The sequence below is a fragment of the Triticum aestivum genome, chromosome 6A (genome assembly GCF_018294505.1).
Source record: "Triticum aestivum cultivar Chinese Spring chromosome 6A, IWGSC CS RefSeq v2.1, whole genome shotgun sequence".
Classification (NCBI taxonomy): domain Eukaryota; kingdom Viridiplantae; phylum Streptophyta; class Magnoliopsida; order Poales; family Poaceae; genus Triticum; species Triticum aestivum.
In genome coordinates this window covers 493,517,073-493,539,802 of record NC_057809.1, presented here as the reverse complement: position 1 = coordinate 493,539,802, position 22,730 = coordinate 493,517,073, and positions in this window count along the sequence as shown.

Sequence of the window (22,730 nt, the reverse complement as noted above, 5' to 3'; positions counted from 1 at the left end):
CTTCCCGGCAAGCCAGTAGCGCTGGGGGCTGTGAGTGCCAAGAATCGCCCACGGCAAACCAGAGTTGCCGAGGGCTGCACTATCAGATAAGTCTTTCATCCTCATCATGCATCCTCTTATGGACTGGGGAATGCGAAATCACATTTCTCCCCGGAAACTGCCGTGCTCCCTCGACTCTAGGCCCTGGGGCTCGTTCTCGGGGCCAAGTTTGGTCGTAGTCGCGGCAGCAAAGGGATGAAACGAGGAGACCGCACCCACCTCGTTCCTGCCTCCGTTAAAAACGTGAGAAAGGTTGAGCGACGTGGGAAGGCGGCAGGGCCTGTTGCCGGGAGATGAAATGTCTGTCCGAGGGATACCAAGGATTTGCTCCTTGGCGCGGGTTTAACTCGCGAGACAAATAACCCGGCAAGCATCCCCTTTTCATTAAAAAACATCCCACTCAGGTACAGTCCATAGAGGGTGAAAAACATGAAAGAGAGGATTACAAGTTCTAGATACAGCTAAGGCCCGAAGGCTTACAAATTAAAAAGATAAGATGCCCGTGATCCCTTTCCTGTCCCCCTTTTTCAGGAGGCAGGTCAAGGAGGCGAAAAGAGCAAGGACAAGGCTACCCTGATCCAAGATTTAGAAGAAACTTTTGCAAATCTGCGCAAGATCAACCTCAAGCTCAACCCCGAGAAGTGCGTGTTTGGAGTCCCTTCTGGCAAGCTTCTCGGGTTCTTTGTATCTCAGCGGGGAATTGAAGCCAACCCCGACAAGATTAAGGCCATCGAGCAGATTGAAGCACCGAAGCGCGTCAAGGATGTGCGAAGGCTTGCCGGTTGCGTGGCTGCTCTCAGCAGGTTTATCTCTAAGTCTGCTGAGCGCGCCCTGCCATTTTTCAAAATATTGAAAAAGGCAGGTCCAATGAAATGGACTCCGGAAGCGGAGGCTGCGCTACAGGACTTGAAGAGGTACCTGTCCTCCACTCCAATACTTGTCGCACCTAAGCCACAAGAGAAGTTGCTGCTGTACCTAGCGGCAACCAATCAAGTGGTTAGTGCTGCGTTAGTAGCGGAGAGGGAGGCGGACGATGAGCCAGCAACCGCAGCAAGTGAATCCGGCGACAAGCAGGGGGCTTCTCCGACAAGCTCTGGTCCGGCAAGCTCTGGATCCCGACAAAGATGGATCTGCGCAGATGTGCAAAGACGTGCAGAAGAAGATGGTGCAGCGCCCAGTTTACTTTGTCAGCTCCCTTCTCCAGGGGGCTAGGTCGAGGTACTCTGGTGTGCAAAAGCTGCTTTTCGGCCTTCTCATGGCCTCGAGAAAGCTGCGCCATTACTTCCAGGCACACGAGATCACAGTCGTCACTCGCTTTCTGCTGAGAAGGATACTGCAGAATCCAGAAGCAACAGGCAAGATTGTCGAGTGGGCCTTGGAACTGTCAAGCTTTGGCCTCAAGTTTGAGAGCACTGCAACTATCCAAAGCAGAGCATTGGCAGAGTTCATAGTAGATTGGACGCCAACTCCAGATGAAGAAATTCCAGAGACGAGCATCCCCGTCAAGGAGACAAGCAAAGAGTGGCTGATGTACTTTGATGGTGCCTTCTCGCTGCAAGGCGCCGGTGCTGGCGTGCTGCTTATCGCACCCACCGGAGAGCACCTCAAATACATAGTCCAAATGCACTTTCCCAAAGAGCAAGCAACCAACAATACTGCAGAGTATGAAGGATTGCTTGCCGGTCTCAGAATAGCAGCCGACCTTGGGATCAAGAAGCTCATTATCAGGGGTGACTCGCAGCTTGTCGTCCGCCAAGTGAACAAGAACTACCAGAGCCCGTTGATGGAAGCATATGTTGATGAAGTGAGGAAGCTAGAAGAGCACTTTGACGGCCTGCAAATGGAGCATATCCCAAGAGCTCAGAATGACATTGCTGATGGCCTGTCAAAATGCGCTGCACTAAAGTTGCCTGTGGAACCAGGGATCTTTGTGCTCAAGCTGACTCAACCTTCCGTGACACCATCAACTAGACAGAATAAGAAGAGGAAGTTGGTTTCAGGTGACTACTTTCCGGCAGAGCACCCCGAAGCCGCCACCAAGAAAGTCCCCAAGATCAACGCCAACGATGCTGAGGGGCAGTCTGCTCCGGCAAACCTTGTGGTTTGTTCCGTCGAAGCAAACGCTCCCGACAAGTTTTGCTCCGGCAAGCTTGCCGGGGAATATCACGCTCCGGCAGAACCACAGGTTCTTGCCGTAGAAGCGGATGTTCCCGCAGCAACAGGTATGCCGTTAGTCCTTGTTGTCGAGCCGCAAGCTCCAGCATGGGCGCAGCAGATTGTCCGTTTCCTCCAGACAGGAGAGCTTCCTGAAGAGCAAGAAGAAGCTGAAAAAGTAGCCCGGCAGTCAAGTATGTACAAGTTTGTCGACAGCACACTGTACAGAATAAGACTCAACGGTGTGAAATTGAAGTGCATTCGCCGGGAAGATGGGCAACAGCTGTTGGCAGAGATACATGGAGGCATATGTGGTCACCACATTGGCGCAAGAGCACTTGTCGGCAAAGCATTCCGACAAGGCTTCTTCTGGCCGACAGCCCTCCAGGATGCAACTGCACAAGTAACCAAGTGTGAAGCGTGCCACTTCCATTCCAAACAGATACACCAGCCAGCTCAAGCTCTCCACACGGTCCCTTTATCCTGGCCATTTTCGGTATGGGGGCTCGACATCCTCGGCCCCTTCCCCCGAGCTGTCGGGGGATTTGAGTTCTTGTACGTTGCAATCGACAAGTTCACAAAGTGGCCGGAAGTGGAACCAGTGAGGAAGGTGACACCACAGTCAGCAGTCAAGTTCTTCAGGTCGATTGTTTGCCGTTTCGGGATCCCGAATAGGATCATCACCGACAACAGCACGCAATTTACGAGCCGCACCTTCATGCAGTACGTCCAAGATCTTGGCGCCAAGGTCTGTTTCTCTTCTGTTGCTCATCCAAGAAGCAACGGTCAAGCGGAGAGGGCAAACGCTGAAGTGCTGCGAGGCCTCAAGACCAGAACTTTCGACAGACTGCACAAGTGCGGAAGAAATTGGATCGAGGAGCTGCCGGTGGTTCTTTGGTCGATCAGGACGACGCCAAATCGAGCCACTGGCCAGACACCCTTCGCTCTAGTCTATGGAGCGGAGGCAGTTCTCCCCACGGAACTCGTATACGGGTCACCTCGAGTGCTCGCTTATGATGAGATCGAGCAAGAGCAGCTGCGGCAAGATGATGCGCTGCTCCTTGAGGAAGACCGTCTCCAGGCTGCTGTGCGAGCCGCTCGCTACCAGCAAGCTCTGCGCCGCTACCATAGCCGCAGAGTCAATGCCAGGAGTCTCGAGGAAGGCGACCTTGTTCTTCGGCGCGTTCAGTCGGCCAAGAATTCTAACAAGTTGACGCCGAAGTGGGAAGGCCCTTATCAGGTGAAACGAGTCACTAGGCCCGGCGCTGTCCGCCTTGAGACCGAAGATGGCATTCCGGTGAGCAACTCCTGGAACATCGAGCATCTTCGTAAGTTTTACCCATAAGGCGCGGTTGTCGGACCCTGTCCGGCAACCACCTTTCTGTACAAGTCTTGCCGCTGTTGCATGTAATCCTTTGTACAGAGCCGGGCACAGACCCCGTGCACTAGTAAAATTCATGTGCCCCGCACATCTTGTTAGTTTCCTTATGCTATGATCCTTTTTCGCATATATTATCTGACACTTTGTGCAGCACTAGACCCCGATAAGCGATAACGAGCCAAGGCTCCATATCATTGCTTTATTTCTCTGTCTCTTTCTCAAAAGAAGGAAGGTTCCCTCGTCCACAAGGTTTACCGAGGGGGAGGGAAGGAGAAGATAATGGTGTGGACTAGGCCGTTCAAAAAAAAAGGTTTCTCCTTGCCGGGAAGCAGACGACAGAAAAGCTAAGTTGCTAAAGCTTGAGCGATCAGTTTTTGAGTTATTTTCCTTGAACGACCATGCTTTGTATGAAAAACCTGTGCGCGGAGGAACCAATTCACAGCTAGCTGCGCCCTTACTTTGTTTCGAGTCCGCTCAACAACTTAAGTGAGCTGCCAGCGCCCTTACTTTGCTTCGAGTCCGCTCAGCAACTTAAGTGAGCCGCTAGCGCCCTTACTTTGTTTCGAGTCCGCTCAATAACTTAAGTGAGCTGCAACTAGTTGCGACAAGGTTGCTTGTCGGTAGCGGCCCCGCCAGCAGGCTGCTGAAGTTCCGCACTCGGCGCTCGCGGCAAGAGTGCCTGCACCGGCAAGTTTCCCTAGAAAGCGTAGGGCAGGACCATACAAAGCCAAGAGTTGAGTAAAGGAAGTAACACAGCCATTTGTTGCCTAAGATAGAGTTATATTACAAGAATAACTTGTCGCGCCTCTAATAAAGTGTTCCCATCACATGACTGGCAGCGACAAGAAAAGAAGAAAATGGACGGCCTAATCTATGCGACCGCCGTCAACCCTTTTGACCTCGTTCACCCTGTCGACGATGGGTGCGACGAGGGCCTTAAGTGCGTCAAGATCAGCGTCCGCCGGTAGCTTCCTGAGGACATTGGTGAGGTTGAGGCCCGGATTGCGGAAGGCCACCTTCACCAGCACCTTCTCCAGAACTCCGGCACAAATCGAGCGTGACTCGTCGGCCAACTGCTTTGGGATCCGTTCCCGGAGTTGCTGGAGCGCCGCCGCCACGCCTTTGAAGAACAAAGTGAGCTTGGCGCTGGGTTGGAGGTTCTCGTCGGAGGAGTACCCGAAGCCTTCCACCCCCAATTGCACCAGCTCCTCTTCGATGACTGCAGCAATGTCCATGAGGCCCTCCGTCCAGAGCTCCACAGTATCTCTGAGAAGATTCTGGGTTTCGGCGGCCCTCGCAAGCAGCGCCTCGTTGGCCTCGATGTCCTTCTTCAAGTCTGCCTCCCGTTTCCTGGCGCTGTCCAACGTCTCCGTCAAGGTGGCCAGCTTCAGCATCAGATCAGTGTTGGAATCCTTGGCGGCGCTCAATTCCTTGCCCCTCTCGGGGAGTCGGCCCTGTAGCTCACCGTGGGCAAGGGCGTCCTTCTCGCGCTCTAGCTTGAGGGCGGCAAGCTCTTCGCCACCAACCTTCAGATCAGTTTCTAGCTGCGCCACCTTTGCCTCCAATTCTTTCTTGGCGGCCTCGGCAGTCGCAGCCGTATCCTTTGCCTCTTGGAGCGTCCCGCCAAGTGCCCGTTCGCGCGCGGCAAGCTCCTCTTCGTGGCTGTCGAGGTTCACTTTCCGCTGAGTCCGCTCGCCTTCTCGCGCGTACAGCTTCTCGCCGGTGAGCCGCTACTGCTCTTCAGCTTCGGCCTTCTCGAGGAGGAAGGCCTTCCGTTCCTCGGCAAGCTGCTCCCGCTCCTCCGCCAAGGCCCGGAGAGTTTCTTGACTAAGACCCCGGAGCTCCTCTGCACGCTTCTCTATGTCCACGCTCGCCCTCGCGGCGAGCGCTTCTCGGGACTCCAACTTGACTTGGCGGGCGCGGTAGAGCGCCAGCAGCCTCCACAGCAGCCGCTCTTCCTCGGGCTCTTCACTGCTGCTTCCCGGCGCGTCGACGATCGACAACCCGGCGGAGGCAAGCACCTCTCCATCCAGAGTTTCTCCTTCCACCGGCGCCCTGGAGCTCGACGCCCAGGGGAGCTTGATGAAGATACCCTCGCCAGCCTTCAGATAGGCGCCGGGCTGGGGCTCCTCAGAGCCTGGGGCTGCGGCAGTGGCGGAGGGATCGGCGGTCGGTGTAGCGCCTGACGCTCCTGCGGCCTCAGGGCCGTCAGTGCGATCGCCAGATCCCCCGCCAGCTTCCTCGGCGGCAGCCTTGGCGGCCTCTTTGCCGGCGGGCACGTTAGCGCCGGCTCCTTCTTCGGTGGCCGCGGCATCATCAGCATGCCGCGCGCGCCTTCTTCGCCGCCCGCCTCGGTCTCCATCGGATCCATGGAGGGTGGGTCTGACGACCAAAGAAGAAGGAGAAATCAACAAGTGTTCGAGAGGAGAAATCAGCAGAAGACTACAAGGAAAGTTTCGGGCAAGAAGGGCTACCTGTGCTAGGATCTGCCGTCGTGGCCTCCACCGCCGACGGATCGTTAGCGCTGTCCCTTGCCGGAGACTCCTCCCTTGCCGGAGGCTCCTCCCTTACCGGAGGACGCTCCCTTGCCGGGGAGTCCGCCCTTGGCAGCGTAGTCGAAGCAGACGACGAGTCGGAGGAGATCACCACGCCCTCCTGATCAAGCTGTTCTGCTCCTGCACAAACAAAACAGAGATCGGATGTCAACAAAGGAAAAGAGCAACCACGCGCATCCAGAAGCAGAAAGTAAACCATATGCTTACGCTGGGGGCTGCGCTGGGGGCTGCTTTGCGAAGTGACGGCCGGGTCCGCCAAGGTAGTCTCGGGCGCGCCTCCTGTCGTCGCAGTGGGCTCGTCCTCGATGACCACCACCTGAGCCTTGGCCCTCTTCGCCGCCCTCTGGGCCAGAGTCCTGAAAAGGAGAGCTCAGGGTGAATCAGATCCGATGCAAGACAAGATCAGCAAGTTGAAGAACTACAAGAACAAGCAAGGGAATCTTACTCTTCTTCCTCTTCCTCATCGGAGCTGAGCGCGGAGAGGTCAAGTTCGGCCCACCTCCGGCGCGACGAGGTGGAGGGGTGGGATCCCTTGGCCCGCTTGGCAGGGACTGCGGCGCCAGCCCGAGACGACCCCTCTCCAGTTGCCACTGCGGCGGGAGGCGCCCCCGCGGCAACCGTACTCGCCGCGGTGGAGCGCGTCATGCGGCGCTGCGGCTGTTGACCAGCTTGCCGGCTGCATCCCCAATCCTGCTGAGGCGCCTTCTTGGCTGCACTGGGGGCTGCGTTCCGGGTCCTGCTCCTGGCAAGCTCCCCGGAGGTGGCGGGCCGCTCGTACCCTCGGCGGGCTCGTTCGACTCAGCGTCGGGCGCGGCGAGCTCTTCTTCCTCTTCGGGCTGCTCCCGTTCGGCAATGCTCATCGCCAACGCCACGTCCGCTTCCTCCACGGTGAACCCGAATTCACCCGCGGCCGCGGCTGCCGCCGCCTCTTCCGCCCTGGTGGCGATGCGCTCCATCTCTTGCTCAGTGGTGTCGCGGGTGAGGAGCTTCTTCTCGTCAGCATTGACCGCCACCTCCACTAGGCTGTCAAAGAACTGCTGCACGACGTCGCCGGCAGGCTCTTGCCAAGTTGGAGCGATCTCGTGCGAGTCACACAAAGGCATCATCGCGCGAGGAGTTGTTGCACAGAGGAACAACGCCTGCCGGCAACCTGAACCACTCGGGATGCTGTGGGTCATGCTTGAATATCTCCTTAAGCATCCCGTCCAGCTCTAGGATGGTGAAATTGAAGTTGAGGCCTGGACGCAACCTCATTATATCTGCCGGGCCTCCAAATTCCCAGGCAGGTCTCCCCCTCGCCTGCAGAGGGGCGATGCGCCGGCGGAGGAAATCTGCGCCGACAGCTCCCACAGTTAGCCCGGCAAGCCTGAGACGCAAGATCCGAGTGGTGGCGATCGTCAGCTTGTCGTCGTCCGCGGACAGAGCGCTCCAGTCATTGTCGCGCACTGCTGGGGCTTGGCGCAAGGCGGTGAACGGCTGCGGGCTCCCTTCTACAACCCAGCACCAATCTGCTCTCCACTCGTCCCACTTGCTGCGGAGCTCCCCCTCCAGATAGGTCTCCTTCTTGCCGGCCCGCGAGATCCAGGCGATCCCGCCGGCAAGAGGTTCCCCTCTCTCGACACGAGGCATAAAGAAATGGCGGAAGAGAGCTACATTGGGGTGGACTCCGACAAAGTTTTCACATAGATGGGCGAAAACTGCCATGGTCAGAACAGCGTTGGGGGTGAAATCAAGAAGGTAGAGTCCGTAGGTGTTCATGATATCACAGAAGAAATCAGAGAATGGTGGGCAGAGCCCGCAGTAGAAGAACACGGCGAAGAAAGGATATCCGTTAGCTGGAGCTGCTCGCGAGGCGACGGCGGAGAGTACCTTTGTGCGCGGATGTGCCCGCGTCTCCGTCGACCAGAAGAGATAGTACCACTCCCTCAGCTCCTCCGCGGAGAGCTCGGGGGGGGGGGAAGTGGCCCGCTCCTTCCGCAGCGCCTCAAGCCGCTGCGCTTCGGTCGACTTCACAGCTTTCGCGGTCGCGGCCTTCGTGGCCTTCCCCTTCCCAGGCTTTGGAGGCATGGCGGAGGCGGTGGGGGAGATCGACGGCGCTGGTGGTGGCGGCGGCGACGGGAGCGGAGCACTGCTCTCTTTCGACTTTGGAAGCGGAGGGGGGCGGCGGAGGTTTCTGAGATTGCAACAGCGAATGGCGAAGATGGAGGAAATGCCCCTGTTTCCCCTGCTTATAAAGAGGGACGGGGCGGACGTTTCGGCCTTCCAAGTGAACAAACTCCCACGATCTCTCCCACGACGCCGCGTTGGACGCGTGCCGTTCTGGGCGTGCGCGGTGGGGGCGGAGTTAGATTCGGCGTGACTTAGGCCGCGCGTGCCCGTGCACTGTTTTGGGCCTGGCCCAACAACGCTCGGCACCGTGTATGGCCCAGGCCCGGGGGCTCCTGTCGGTGTACTAGAGTAGGGGTACCCTATTACCCCGAACTCGTGCACGGGCAGTTGCAGCGCCCCGCGGCAAGGCTTGCCGGGTTACCGCCAGGACCCTCCGTGGTTCCCTTGAAGACCATTCAAGAACAAAGTATTCAAATCAAGGCCCCGGCAAGAGGAGTTGCCGGGAAGGCCAACCAAGGCCCCGGCAAGAGGAGCTTGCCGGGAAGGCCAACCAAGGCCCCGGCAAGAGGAGCTTGCCGGGAAGGCCACTCAAGACATACCAAGAAAGCTTGCCGCGACGCGCCCTGCGTCCCGGCAAGAACCGGCGAGCGACAAGCTTCCGGACGCGACAAGACGACGGCCGCGGCAAGGAGCATGCCGCGGGAAACCCCCACTTCGTGCTCGCACTCCAGCTCACCTGCTAACGTGTCGCTCTGGGACTCTCCCAGAGCGCACGTGGCAGGAGGCCGTGTAGCTAGGGGTACGTGGTGGCAAACGGAGATGAAGAGAAGCCCATCGTGGCAAACGGTGGCACTCCTAACGGTCACCTTTTGCACTGTTTAGGAGACTCGGACAGGCATTTAATGCCTTTGTCCCCTGCCATCAGAGTTAGGTAGGGCGCACTGTATCCACAGTAGCGGTAGCTGCACCTACCCATCCTTTTCCATTTTTACCCTTCTTGTCTACGTTGCCCCCTGTCGGTGACCCCTTGAGAGTATAAAAGGAGGCCCAAGCGCAACGTAGAAGGGTTCGAAGGGATTCAGAGGCTAGGCAGTCGACTCGTTCAACACTAGGAACACTCTCTAGCTCAGTCTGGCAGGCGTCCATCGCTCCTGAGCAAGAATCCAATATACACAAACAAGCAGCAGTAGGGTTTTACGCATCCGTGTGGCCCGAAGCTGGGTAAAATCGCCCGCGTGCACTGCCTTGATCCGCTCTTTGTGCGCTCTCCGCCCCCACCGTACCGAAAAGGGGCCCTGTCCCCATAGGTGTTGGCGGGAATCAGCATCGCCCCCGACATCTCTCCCAAGCGCCAACATAGAGGGGATTCCGAAGGGTGCGGAAGTTCAGGAGGGCTAGGGCCAGGTTCGGCTCGTGCAGACGCCAGGAACACTTCTTGCTCAAGTTGGCAGCGGTCCATCGCTCCTGAGCAAGAAGCCAATATACACAACAAGCAGCAGTACGGTTTTACGCATCCGTGCGGCCCCGAATGGCTGGGTAAAATCGCCCCGCGTGCACTGCCTCGATCCGCTCTTTGTGCGCTCTCCGCCCCCCACCGAACCAAAAAGGGGCCCTGTCCCCATAGGTGTTGGCGGGAATCAGCATCGCCCCCGACACATTTCTCACCCTTCCACCATTGCTAGCCTCTCTAATACCGCACACCTTTCGCCGGTATCATACACCCACCATATACCTTCCTAAAAACAGCCACCATACCTACCTATTATGGCATTTCCATAGCCATTCTGAGATATATTGCCATGCAACTTTCCACCGTTCCGTTTATTACGACACACTCCATCATTGTCATATTTCTTAGCATGATCATATAGTTGACATCGTATTTGTGGCAAAGCCACCATTCATAATTCTTTCATACATGTCATTCATGAGTCATTGCATATCCCGGTACACCGCCGGAGGCATTCATATAGGGTCATATTTTGTTCTAAGTATCGAGTTGTAATTGTTGAGTTGTAAGAAAATAAAAGTGTGATGATAATCATTATTAGAGAATTGTCCCATGTGAGGAAAGAAGGTTGGAGACTATAAAATAAAATAAAAGGCCAAAGAATCCCAAATAAAAAAAGAGGCCAAAGAAGCCCAAACAAAAAAATGAGAGAAAAAGAGAGAAGGGACAATGTTACTATCCTTTTTCCACACTTGTGCTTCAAAATAGCACCATGATCTTCATGATAGAGAGTTTCTTACTTTGTCACTTTCATATACTAGTGGGAATTTTTCATTATAGAACTTGGCTTGTATATTCCAATGATGGGCTTCCTCAAAATGGCCTAGGTCTTCGTGACCAAGCAAGTTGGATGCACACCCACTTAGTTTCTTTAGATGAGCTTTCATACACTTATAGCTCTAGTGCATCTATTGCATGGCAATCCCTACTCCTCGCATTAACATCAGTTGATGGGCATCACCATAGCCTGTTGATTAGCCGCGTCAATGTGAGACTTTCTCCTTTTTTGTCTTCTCACATAACCCCCATCATCATATGCTATTCCACCTATAGTGCTATATCCATGGCTTGCACTCATGTATTGCGTAAGGGTTGAAAAGGCTGAAGCGTGTTAAAAAGTATGAACCAATTTCTTAGCTTGTCATCGAGGTTATGCATGATGGGAGCATTTTGTGTGACGAAAATGAAGCATGATTTTGTAGGGATAAGCTTTCTTTGGCTATGTTGTTTTGATAAGACATAATTGCTTGGTTAGCATGCTTGAAGTATTACTATTTTTATGTCAATATTAAACTTTTATCTTGAATCTTTGGATCTAAACATTCATGCCACAGTAAAGAGAATTACATTGAAAATTATGTTAGGGAGCATTCCACATCAAAAATTATGTTTTTATCATTTACCTACTCGAGGACGAGCATGAATTAAGCTTGGGGATGCTTGATACATCTCCAACATATCTATAATTTTTTATTGTTCCATGCTATTATATTATCTGTTTTGGATGTTTAATGGGCTTTAATATACCTTTTTATATTATTTTTGGGACTAACCTACTAACCAAAGGCCCAGTGCAAATTGTTGTTTTTTTGCCTATTTCAGTGTTTCGCAGAAAAGGAATATCAAATGGAATGAAACCTTCGCGAGGATCTTTTTTGAACAAACGTGATCCCGGAAACTTGGAGTGGACGTCAAGGAAGCAGCGAGGCGGCCACGTGGTAGGGCGGCACACCTAGGGGGGCCAGGCGAGCCCCCATCCTCATGGGCCCCTTGCAGCTCCATCGACCTACTTATTTCGCCTATATATACTCTTGTACCCTGAAACCTTCAAGGAGGGCAACAAAACACATTTTCCACCGCTGCGACCTTCTGTACCCGTGAGATCCCATCTTGGGGCCTTTTCTGGCACTCCGCCGGAGGGGGATTCGATCACGGAGGGCTTCTACATCAACACCATAGCCTCTCCGATGATGTGTGAGTTGTATACCACAGACCTTCAGGTCCATAGTTATTAGCTAGATGGCCTCTTCTCTCTCTTTGGATCTAATACAAAGTTCTCCTTGATCTTCTTGGAGATCTATTCGATGTAACTCTTTTTGTGGTGTGTTTGCCGAGATCTGATGAATTGTGGGTTTATGAACTTGATTATCTATGAATATTATTTGATTCTTCCCTGAATTCTTATATGCATGATTTGATATCTTTGAAAGTCTCTTCGAATTGTCGGTTTAGTTTGGCCTACTAGATTGATCTTTGTTGCAATGGGAGAAGCGCTTAGCTTTGGGTTCAATCTTGCGGTGTCCTTTCCCAGTGACAACAGGGGCATCAAGGCACGTATTGTATTGTTGCCATAGAGGATAAAAAGATGGGGTTTATATCATATTGCTTGAGTTTATTCCTCTACATCATGTCATCTTGCCTAGTGCGTTACTCTGTTCTTATGAACTTAATACTCTAGATGCATGTTGGATAGCATTCGATGTATGGAGTAATAGTAGTAGATGCAGAATCATTTCGGTCTACTTGTCACGGACGTGATGCCTATATACATGATCATACCTAGATATTCTCATAATTATGCTCAATTCTGTCAATTGCTCAACAGTAATTCGTTCACCCACCATAAAATATTTATGCTCTTGAGAGAAGCCACTAGTGAAACCTATGGCCCCTGGGTCTATCTTCATCATTTTAATCTTCCAATACTTAGTTATTTCCTTTGCTTTTTACTTTGCCTTTATTTTACTTTGCATTTTTATCTAAAAAATACCAAAAATAGTATCTTATCATATCTATCAGATCTCACTCTCGTAAATGACCGTGAAGGGATTGACAACCCCTTATCGCGTTGGTTGCGAGGAGTTATTTTTTTGTGCACGTACTAGGGACGCGCACGCAACCTCCTACTGGATTGATACCTTGGTCCTCAAAAATTGAGGGAAATACTTACGCTACTTTTCCGTATCATCCTTTCCTCTTCGGGGAAATCTAACGCAGTGCTCAAGAGGTAGCAGGGAGCAACATTATTTGGGAGAGATACCTTTTTACCTCTATTCTTTCTTCTTTTATTCATCTTCACCACACCATGTGTGGGTTTAATTAATTCTTGCAAGCTTCTTGTTGAAGAGATTGATTGGATAGTAAGCTCCTCCTCGTTACCTGATACATCATAATAAACACTAGGAGGGTATTGGGAAATATTTTTCCTTTCATTAGTAGTCTCTTCATATTCTATTTGTTTTCTTGTCTTTAGATAGTTGGCAATATAAGGATTCTCAATGCAATTTACCGCAGAAAACATATAAATTTCCTCTAGGTCAAAATCAAGAAATCTCTCGGGATTTGGAAAACCCTTAGTTATATGTTTCATTTCTTCATACCCCAAAAGAAGACTAAGCTCTTTATGATGCTAAAGGGAAATCAAGTTATCACAATTTTTGGACACGATTTGATCATGAAACAATTTGCATTGGAGATTTAAATGACCATGTTCATTGCAAAGTTCACAAGGATGGCGAAAAAATTACATCTTTCAGCACAATCATCTAGCCTCTCTTACAACCTTTTCATTTCTAAATATTTATGCTTCCTACAAAATCTATCTTCCCTTTTTGGTGTGCAAAGGCACTCCCAATTCACTCCGCCAAAAGTGACATGCTTATAAGAAACATTTTTGTCATGACTTGTGCAATCATCGTTAGCATTTTGGATATTCAAAGAATTCACACTAACAACATAGCAATCATGCACAACATTAAAATATTTTGTGCCAAACACTTTATTGACTTCTTCTTCTAACAATTGAGCACAATTTTCCGAACCATCATTTTCAAGAAAGATATTACAAAGATGATCAATAATATGATGCAACCTCAATTCCATATTTTTCATAGTTTTCTTTTATAAACCAAACTAGTGATAAAACAAGAAACTAAAAGATTCAATTGCAAGATCTAAAGATATACCTTCATGCACTCACCTCCCCGGCAACGACGTCAGAAAAGAGCTTGATGTCTACTACACAACTTTATTCTTGTAGACCCGTGTTGGGCCTCCAAGTGCAGAGTTTTGTAGGATAGTAGCAATTTTCCCTCAAGTGGATGACCTAAGGTTTATCAATCCGTGAGAGGTGTAGGATGAAGATGGTCTCTCTCAAACGACCCTGCAACCAAATACAAGAAATATCTTGTGTCCCCAACACACCCAATACAATGGCAAATTGTATAGGTGCACTAGTTCGGCGAAGAGATGGTGATACAAGTGTAATATGGATGGTAGAAATATGTTTTTATAATCTGAATAAATAAAAACAGCAAGGTAGCAAATAGTAAACACGCACAAAAATGGTGTTTCAATGCTTAAAAACAAGGCCTAGGGTCCATACTTTCGCTAGTGCAACCTCTCAACAATGCTAACATAGTTGGATGTTGTGATTATCCCTCAAAGTGCAATATAGAATCACTCCCGAGTTCCTATTAGAAGAGAACAAAAGATAGGAATTGTTTGTAGGGTACGAAACCTCCTCAAAGCTTTTTTTCTGTTCGATCTATTCAAGAGTCCGTACTAAAATAACACAAAGATATTGTTTTCATTCCATCTATCCTAGAGTTCATACTAGAATAACACCAAAGCAAACTCATATTCATAATACTCAATCCACACAAAGACCTACAAGGAGACCCCAAAGTTTCCGTCAGAGAAAATATAATAAAAATGTGCATCAACCCCTATGCATAGATTACCCCAATATCACCGCGGGAATCCGTGAGTTGAATGCCATAACTTATATCAAGTGAATCGATATGATACCTCATTGTTACCTCAAGTATTCACACCGCAAGACATATATCATCTGCTCTCATATCTGAATATTCAATCTGACAAGACAAAACTTCAAAGGGTAAAGACTCAATTTATCACAACAAGAGTATAGAGGGGAGAAACATCATATGATCCGACTATATTAACAAAGCCCATGATATAGATCACGAGAGAGAGGGGGAGATAAAACACATAGCTACTGGTACAAACCCTCAGCCCCGAGGGTGGACTACTCCCTCCTAATCGTGTTGGCAGCCGGGATGATGAAGATGGCCACCAGAGATGATTCCCCCCTCTGGCAGGGTGCTCGAACGGGTCTAGATTGGTTTTTGGTGGCTACGGAGCCCTGCGGCAGCGGAACTTTTGATCTAGGTTAACCCCAAAGGGTTTCGGAATATTTGGGAATTTATAGTGCAAATAAGGGGTGCGGGAGGCCTCCGAGGTGGGCACAACCCACCTGGGCGCCAGGGGGCCCTGGCCCGCCCTGGTGGGTTGTGCCCCCCTTGGTGCACCCCCCAGGTGTAGCTCTGGCCCATTGGGTTCCTTCTGGTCCAAAAAACATCTCTGTAAAGTTTCGCGGTGTTTGGACTCCGTTTGAGATTGATTTTCTGCGATGTAAAAAACAAGCAAAAATAACAACTGGCACTAGGCACTGGGTCAATAGGTTAGTCCCAAAAATGATATAAAATTGCTATAAAATGATTGTAAAACACCCAAGAATGATAAAATAACAGCATGAATACTTCATAAATTATAGATACATTGGAGACATATCAATTAGCATTGTTGAGAGATTGCACTAGCGAAAGTACGGTCCCTAGGCCTCATTTTCAAGCATTGAAATACCATTTGTGCTTCAGTTTATCAATTGCTATACCTTGCTGTTTTTATTGTTCCTATTACAAAAATCAATATCTACTATCCATATTACACTTGTATCACCATCTCTTCACCGAGCTAGTGCACCTATGCAAATTACCATTGTATTTGGTGTGTTGGGGACACAAGAGACTTTTTATTATTTGGTTGCAAGGTTGTTTGAGAGAGACTGTCTTCATCCTACGCCTCCCATGGATTGATAAAGCTTAGGTCATCCACTTGAGGGAAAATTGTTACTGTCCTACAAAACTCTGCACTGGGAGGCCCAACACGTGTCTACTAGAATAAAGTTGCGTAGTAGACATCACATACTGATGGACAAAGGGAATTACGTATGTTGTCATAATGGTTCGACCAATAAAGATCTTCATAGAATATGTAGGAGCCAATATGGGCATCCAGGTTCCTCTATTGGTTACTGACCAGAGAGGTGTCTCGGTCATGTCTACATAGTTCTTGAACCCGTAGGTACCGCACGCTTAACGTTCGTTGACGATATAGTATTATATGAGTTATGTGATTTGGTGACCCAATGTTGTTTGAAGTCCCGGATGAGATCACAGACAGGACAAGGAGTCTCGAAATGGTCGAGAGGTATATATTGATATATAGGACGATGGTATTCCGACACCGAAAGTGTTCCGGAGGGTACCGGGTACTTATCGGGTCACCGGGAAGGAGTTTCGGGCACCTCCGGCAAAGATATGGGCCTTATGGGCCAAGTGAGGGAACACACCAGCTCTGGTGCACCCCTATAGAGGCCAGCCCTATGAGGAGGAGAAGAAAATAGGGAGTGCAAGGAAAGTCTGGATTAGGATTCCTACTTCCTTCCCTCCCCCTCTCCTTCCTTCCCCCTCGGTTATATATGGCAAGGGGGGCACACGTCTTGGGAGGGACTCCAAGTAGGATTCCTCCTACTTGGGAGCCTCCTATGGATGCTCCTCCCTCCCTCCCTCCCACCTATATATATGAGGAGGGGGCGCCTAGCACACACCAAGCAATTGCCTAGCCGTGTGCGGCGCCCCCTCCACAGTTTACACCCTCGGTCACATTCTCACGGTTCTTAGGCGAAGTCCTGCGAGGATCACTTCACCATCACGGTCACCATGCCATCATGCTGACGGAACTAATCTACTACCTCAACATCTTGCTGGTTCAAGAAGGTGAGGGACGTCACCGAGCTGAACGTGTACAGAACTCGGAGGTGTCGTACGTTCGGTACTTGATCGGTCGGAGCTAGAAGAAGTTCGACTACATCAACTGCATTGTCAAATGCTTCCGCTTACGGTCTACGAGGGTACGTAGACACACGCTCCCCCTTATTGTTATGCATCTCCATGGATAGATCATTGTGTGTGCGTAGAATTTTTTTTGTTTCCCGTGCAATGATTCCCAACACTGGCATCCGAGCCAGGTATATGCGTAGATGATCTGCACGAGTAGAACACAAAGAGTTGTGGGCAGTGATAGTCATACTGCTTACCACCAACGTCTTATTTTTATTCGGCGGTATTGTGGGATGAAGCGGCCCGGACCAACCTTACATGGCCACGCACATGAGACCGGTACCACCGACAGACATGCAACTAGTTTTGCATAAAGGTGGCTAGCAGGTGTCTGTTTCTCCTACTTTAGTTGAATCAAATTTGACTACGATCGGTCCTTGAAGAAGGTTAAAACAACAAACTTGACAAAACACCATTGTGGTTTTGATACACAGGTAAGAACGGTTCTTGCTAGAATCCCGTAGCAGCCACATAAAACTTGCAACAACAAAGTAGTGGACGCCTAACTTGTTTTTGCAGGGCATGTTGCGATGTGATATGGTCAACACATGATGTGATATATATTATTGTATGAGATGATCATTTTTTGTAAAAGTTATCGGCAATCAGCAGGAGCCTTATGGTTGTCTCTTTATTGTATGAAATGCAAACGCCATGTAATTGCTTTACTTTATCACTATGCGTTAGCGATAGCAATAGTTGGCGAGACAACCACGACGCTACGATGGAGATCAAGGTGTCGAGCCGGTGACGATGGAGATCATGATGATGCTTTGGAGATGGAGATCAAAAGCATGAGATTATAATGGCCATATCATGTCACATATTTTGATTGCATGTGATGTTTATCTTTTATGCATCTTATTTTGCTTAGTACGGTGGTAGCACTATAAGATGGCCCCTTCACTAAATTTCATGGTAAAAGTGTTCTCCCTGAGTATGCACCGTTGCGACAGTTCGTCGTGTTGAGACACCACGTGGTGATCGGGTGTGATAGACTCTACGTTCACATACAACAGGTGCAAGACAGTTGTGCACATGCGGAATACTTGGGTTAAACGTGACGAGCCTAGCATGTACAAACATGGCCTCGGAACAATGGAGACCAAAAGGTCGAACATGAGACATATAGTAGAGATGATCAACATAGAGATGTTCACCATTGATGACTATCCCATCTCACGTGATGATCAGACATGGGTTAGTTGATTTAGATCATGTAATACTTACACAACTTGTGGGATGTTGATTTAAGTGGGAGTTCATTAGTAATTTGATTAATTGAACTTAATTTATCATGAACTTAGTCCTCATAGCATTATATCTACTGTATTCCAACTTTTCTATGGCAAAAACTCAACAAACAAAACCATAGAGCTATCAAAATAAGTACACAACACACAAAAAACAGAATCTGTCAAAATAGAACAGTCTGTAGCAATCTGACTATTTCGAATACTTCTATAACTCCAAAAATTAGGACGGCCTGAGAAATTTGTATATTGATCTACTACAAGTGGAATGGGTATTTTATCGCTCCCTGGTAAAAAATGATAACTATTTTTGCGAGCGCAAAAGTTTCTGTTTTTTCAGCAAGATTAAACAACTATCACCCAAGAAGATCCTAAAGGCTTTACTTGTCACAAACACTAATTAAAACATAAAAAACACAATCATAACAGTAGCATAATTGTGTTAACACTCAAAACCAGGAAGCAAAAAGCAAAAATAAATTTTATTCATTGGGTTGCCTCCCAACAAGCACTATAATTTTACGCCCCTAGCTAGGCATAAGATTTCAATGATGCCCACACGAAAGATAATAATTGAAATACAAAGAGAGCATCATGAAACATGTTACAAACACATTTAAGTCAAACATACTTCCTATGCATAGGAATTTTATAGGAAAACAAATTGTCGAGACAAGAAATATCTAGCATATGCAAAGGAGAGGAATAAAACATTGACCATCTCAACATAACGAGAGGAAATTTAATAACATGGGAATTTCTACGATCATATTTTCCTCTCTCATAATAATTATATGTAGGATCATAATCAAATTAAATAATATAACTATCATATAAAATTTTCTCTTCGCGATCCACATGCATAAAAAATCATAAGATTGAAACTCTCCAAATATGTGGTTTTATTTTTACCTAAAGTTGACACTCTTCCAAACCCACTTTCAAAGTTATTGCAAATAACATAGTCATCATGAGGCTTAAATAAATTTTCAAGATCATAAGAAGAATCACACCAATCATGATCATTGCAACAAATAGTTTTCATAGCAAAATTAGCATGCCCAAGCTTGGGGTTTTGCGTATTATTATCACCATTGACATTAATAGAATTTATATTAAAATAATTGCAATCATGCTTTTCATTCAAGGAGCTATCATGAATCACTTCATAAATTTCTTTGTCACAATTTTCAGATTCACGAATCTCAAGCAAAACTTCATAAAGATAATCTAGTGCACTCATCTCACTAGCAATTGGTTCATCATAATTGGATCTCTTAAAAAGATTAGCAAGTGGATGAGGATCCATATCGATAAAAAATTTAGCACGCGGAGATGCAAGCAAATAGAAGACACATGGCAACACAAGCAAACAGAAGATCCAACAAGAAAAAGGCGAACGAAAAAGAGGGCGAATAAAATGGCAAATTTTTGTAAAGTGGGGGAGAGGAAAACAAGAGGCAAATGGCAAATAATGTAAATTGCAAGGAGATGAGATTTGTGATTAGGAACCTCGTAGATGTAGATGATCCTCCCCAGCAACGGTGCCAGAAATTCCTTTTGATGTCGCTTGAAGCTACGTCGGTATTTCCCCAAAGAGGAAGGGATAATGCAGCATAGCGGCGGTAGGTATTTCCCCCAGATGTGAAACCAAGGTTATCGAACCAGTAGGAGAACCAAGCAACACAACGTAAACAACACCTAAACACAAATAACAACTTCTCGTAACCTGACGTGTTAAAGGGGTTGTCAATCCCTTCCGGGGTACGGCGCCTCAAGATAGGCAAACGGGCGTGAGGTAAATTTGTAGTAGATTGATAGATTGAACGCCAAATAAAATAAATAAGAATAAATCGCAGAAAGGTATTTTTGGGTTTTTGGATTAATAGATCTAGAAATAAAAGCAAAGAAAAATAAATCGCAAAGGCAAATAATATCAGAAAGAGACCCGAGGGCCGTAGGTTTCACTAGTGGCTTCTCTCGAGAAAAATAGCAAATGGTGGTTGAACAAATTATTGTTGGGCAATTGATAGAACTTCAAATACTCATGACAATATCCAGGCAAAGATCATTACATAGGCATCACGTCCAAGATTAGTAGACCGTCTCCTGCCTGCATCTACTACTATTACTCCACACATCGACCGCTATCCAGCATGCATCTAGTGTATTAACTTCATGGAGAAATGGAGTGATGCAATAAGAACGAAGACATGATGTAGACAAGATCTATCTATGTAGAGATAGACCCCATCATTGTATCCTTAGTAGCAACATACATACGTGTTGGTTTCCCTTCTGTCACTGGGATCAAGCACCGTAAGATCGAACCCACTACAAAGTACCTCTTCCCATTGCAAGATAAATAGATCAAGTTGGCCAAACAAAACCCAAATATCGGAGAATAAATACGAGGCTATAGGCAATCATGCATAAAAGGGATCAAAGAAACTCAAATATTTTCATGGATATAGAAAGATAGATCTGATCATAAACTCAAAGTTCATCGGATCCCAACAAACACACCACAAAAGAGTTACATCATATGGATCTCCAAGAGACCATTGTATTGAGAATCAAGAGAGAGAGAGAGAGAGAGTAAGCCATCTAGCTACTAACTATGGACCCGAAGGTCTACAAAGAACTACTTACGCATCATTGGAGCGGCACGAATGGAGCTCGTGAACCCCATCCGAGATGGTGTCTAGATTGGATCTGGTGGTTCTGGACTCTGTGGTGGCTGGATCAATATTTCGTTGACTCCCCTAGGGTTTCTGGAATATTGGGGTATTTATAGAGCAAAGAGGCGGTCTGGGGGTCAATCGAGGTGGGCACAACCCACCAGGGCACGCTTGGGCCTCCTGGCGCGCCCTGGTGGGTTGTGCTCTCCTCGGAGCACCCCCTAGGCCCAACTAGGTTCCATTATGTTCCTTATGGTCCAAAAAAATCTCCGTAAAGTTTCATGGCATTTGGACTCCGTTTGGTATTGATTTTCTGCAATGTAAAAAAACATGGAAAATAGCAACTGACACTTGGCACTATGTCAATAGGTTAGTACCAAAAAATGATATAAAATGACTATAAAATTATTGTATAACATCCAATATTGAGTATATAACAGCATGGAACAATCAAAAAATATAGATACGTTGGAGACGTATCAAGTACCCATCATAACTCTCATCCCTTGCATTACATTATTCTCCATTCGCCTCTTGTTTTCCTCTTCCCCACTTCTAAAACAATTTTCGAAAAGATTTTCCTTTTCTTCCGCCATTCTCTTGTTTGCCTAAGCCCATATTTCTATCGCTATGGCTGACCTAAAAAGGGCTAAAGGTTTTCTCCCGAGTTTTAATACTTTGGACAGCCCCTCTGTCCTTTCTAAGCTCATAAATAATGATGCTACGAAAAGACCTTATGATGTTGTTAAGGAAAGTCTAAACAATTTTGATGAAGATGATCCCGAAATCTTTCGTTATTTACTCGATGAATCTTTAAAGGATGCTTGGGATAGACTATTGAGGATTCAAGCTAGCCATGTGCCTCAACACCATATTAAGATATACTTGAAAAGCTTTTATGTTGGTTTGCCTCTTTCTTTTAAACAAGTTTTGGATTCTATGTTTGAAAACGGTTTTCTTGTAGGAGATGCCTTTGATACTTATGAAAAAATGAAAACCATATTTGGGCACTTCAAAGGTGAAACTGTTGAATCAACTGCTCTTATGTGCTTTTATCAAACTGAAATAATCAAAGAGATGAAGGCTAGTTTAGATGCAAATTTTCGTAATGTGCTTAATATTTCTTCTACTATTAATGGCCATGTGCTTTCAAAAAATAGAAACATAAATGCTATGGATAATAAATTCTCTCTCTACTTCCAAAAGGGGGAAGATGACAATACCTAGATCTATTCATGTTTTTATGCCTAGCTAAGGGCGTTAAACAATAGGGGTTGTTGGGAGGCAACCCAGTTTTATTTTTGTTCTTGCTTTTTAGTTCCTGTTTTGCAATAAGTAATTCATCTAGCCTCTGGTTAGATGTGGTTTTTGTGTTTCAATTAGTGTTTGTTCCAAGTAAGACCTTTAGGATGGCTTACAGTGATAGTTGATTTGATCTTGCTAAAAACAAAAACTTTTGCTCTAAGGAAAACAATTCTCATTTTTAACAGAAGCCTGGTAAAATACTAATTCGTTTTGCAGAAGATTAATAGACAAATTGCCCATGTTTTCCTAAATTTTCATAATTTTTGGAGTTACAGAAGTATTCGGGAGTTACAGATTACTACAAAATGTTCTGCTTTTAGTCAGATTCTGTTTTCTATGTGTTGTTTACTTATTTTGATGATTCTATGGTTAGTATCGGGGGTATGAACCATGGAAAAGTTGGAATAAAGTTGATATTACACCAATATAAATAAAGAATGATTTCACAACAGTACCAAAAGTGGTGATTTGTTTTCTTATACTAACGGAGCTTACGAGATTTTCTGTTGAGTTTTGTGTTGTGAAGTTTTCAAGTTTTGGGTAAGGATTTGATGGACTGTGGAATAAGGGGTGGCAATAGCCTAAGCTTGGGGATGCCCAAGGCACCCCAAGGTAATATTAAAGGAAAACCAAGAGCCTAAGCTTGAGGATGCCCCGAAAGGCATCCCCTCTTTCTTCTTCGTCTTTCGGTAACTTTACTTGAGGCTATATTTTTATTCACCACATGATATGTGTTTTTCTTGGAGCATCTTGTATG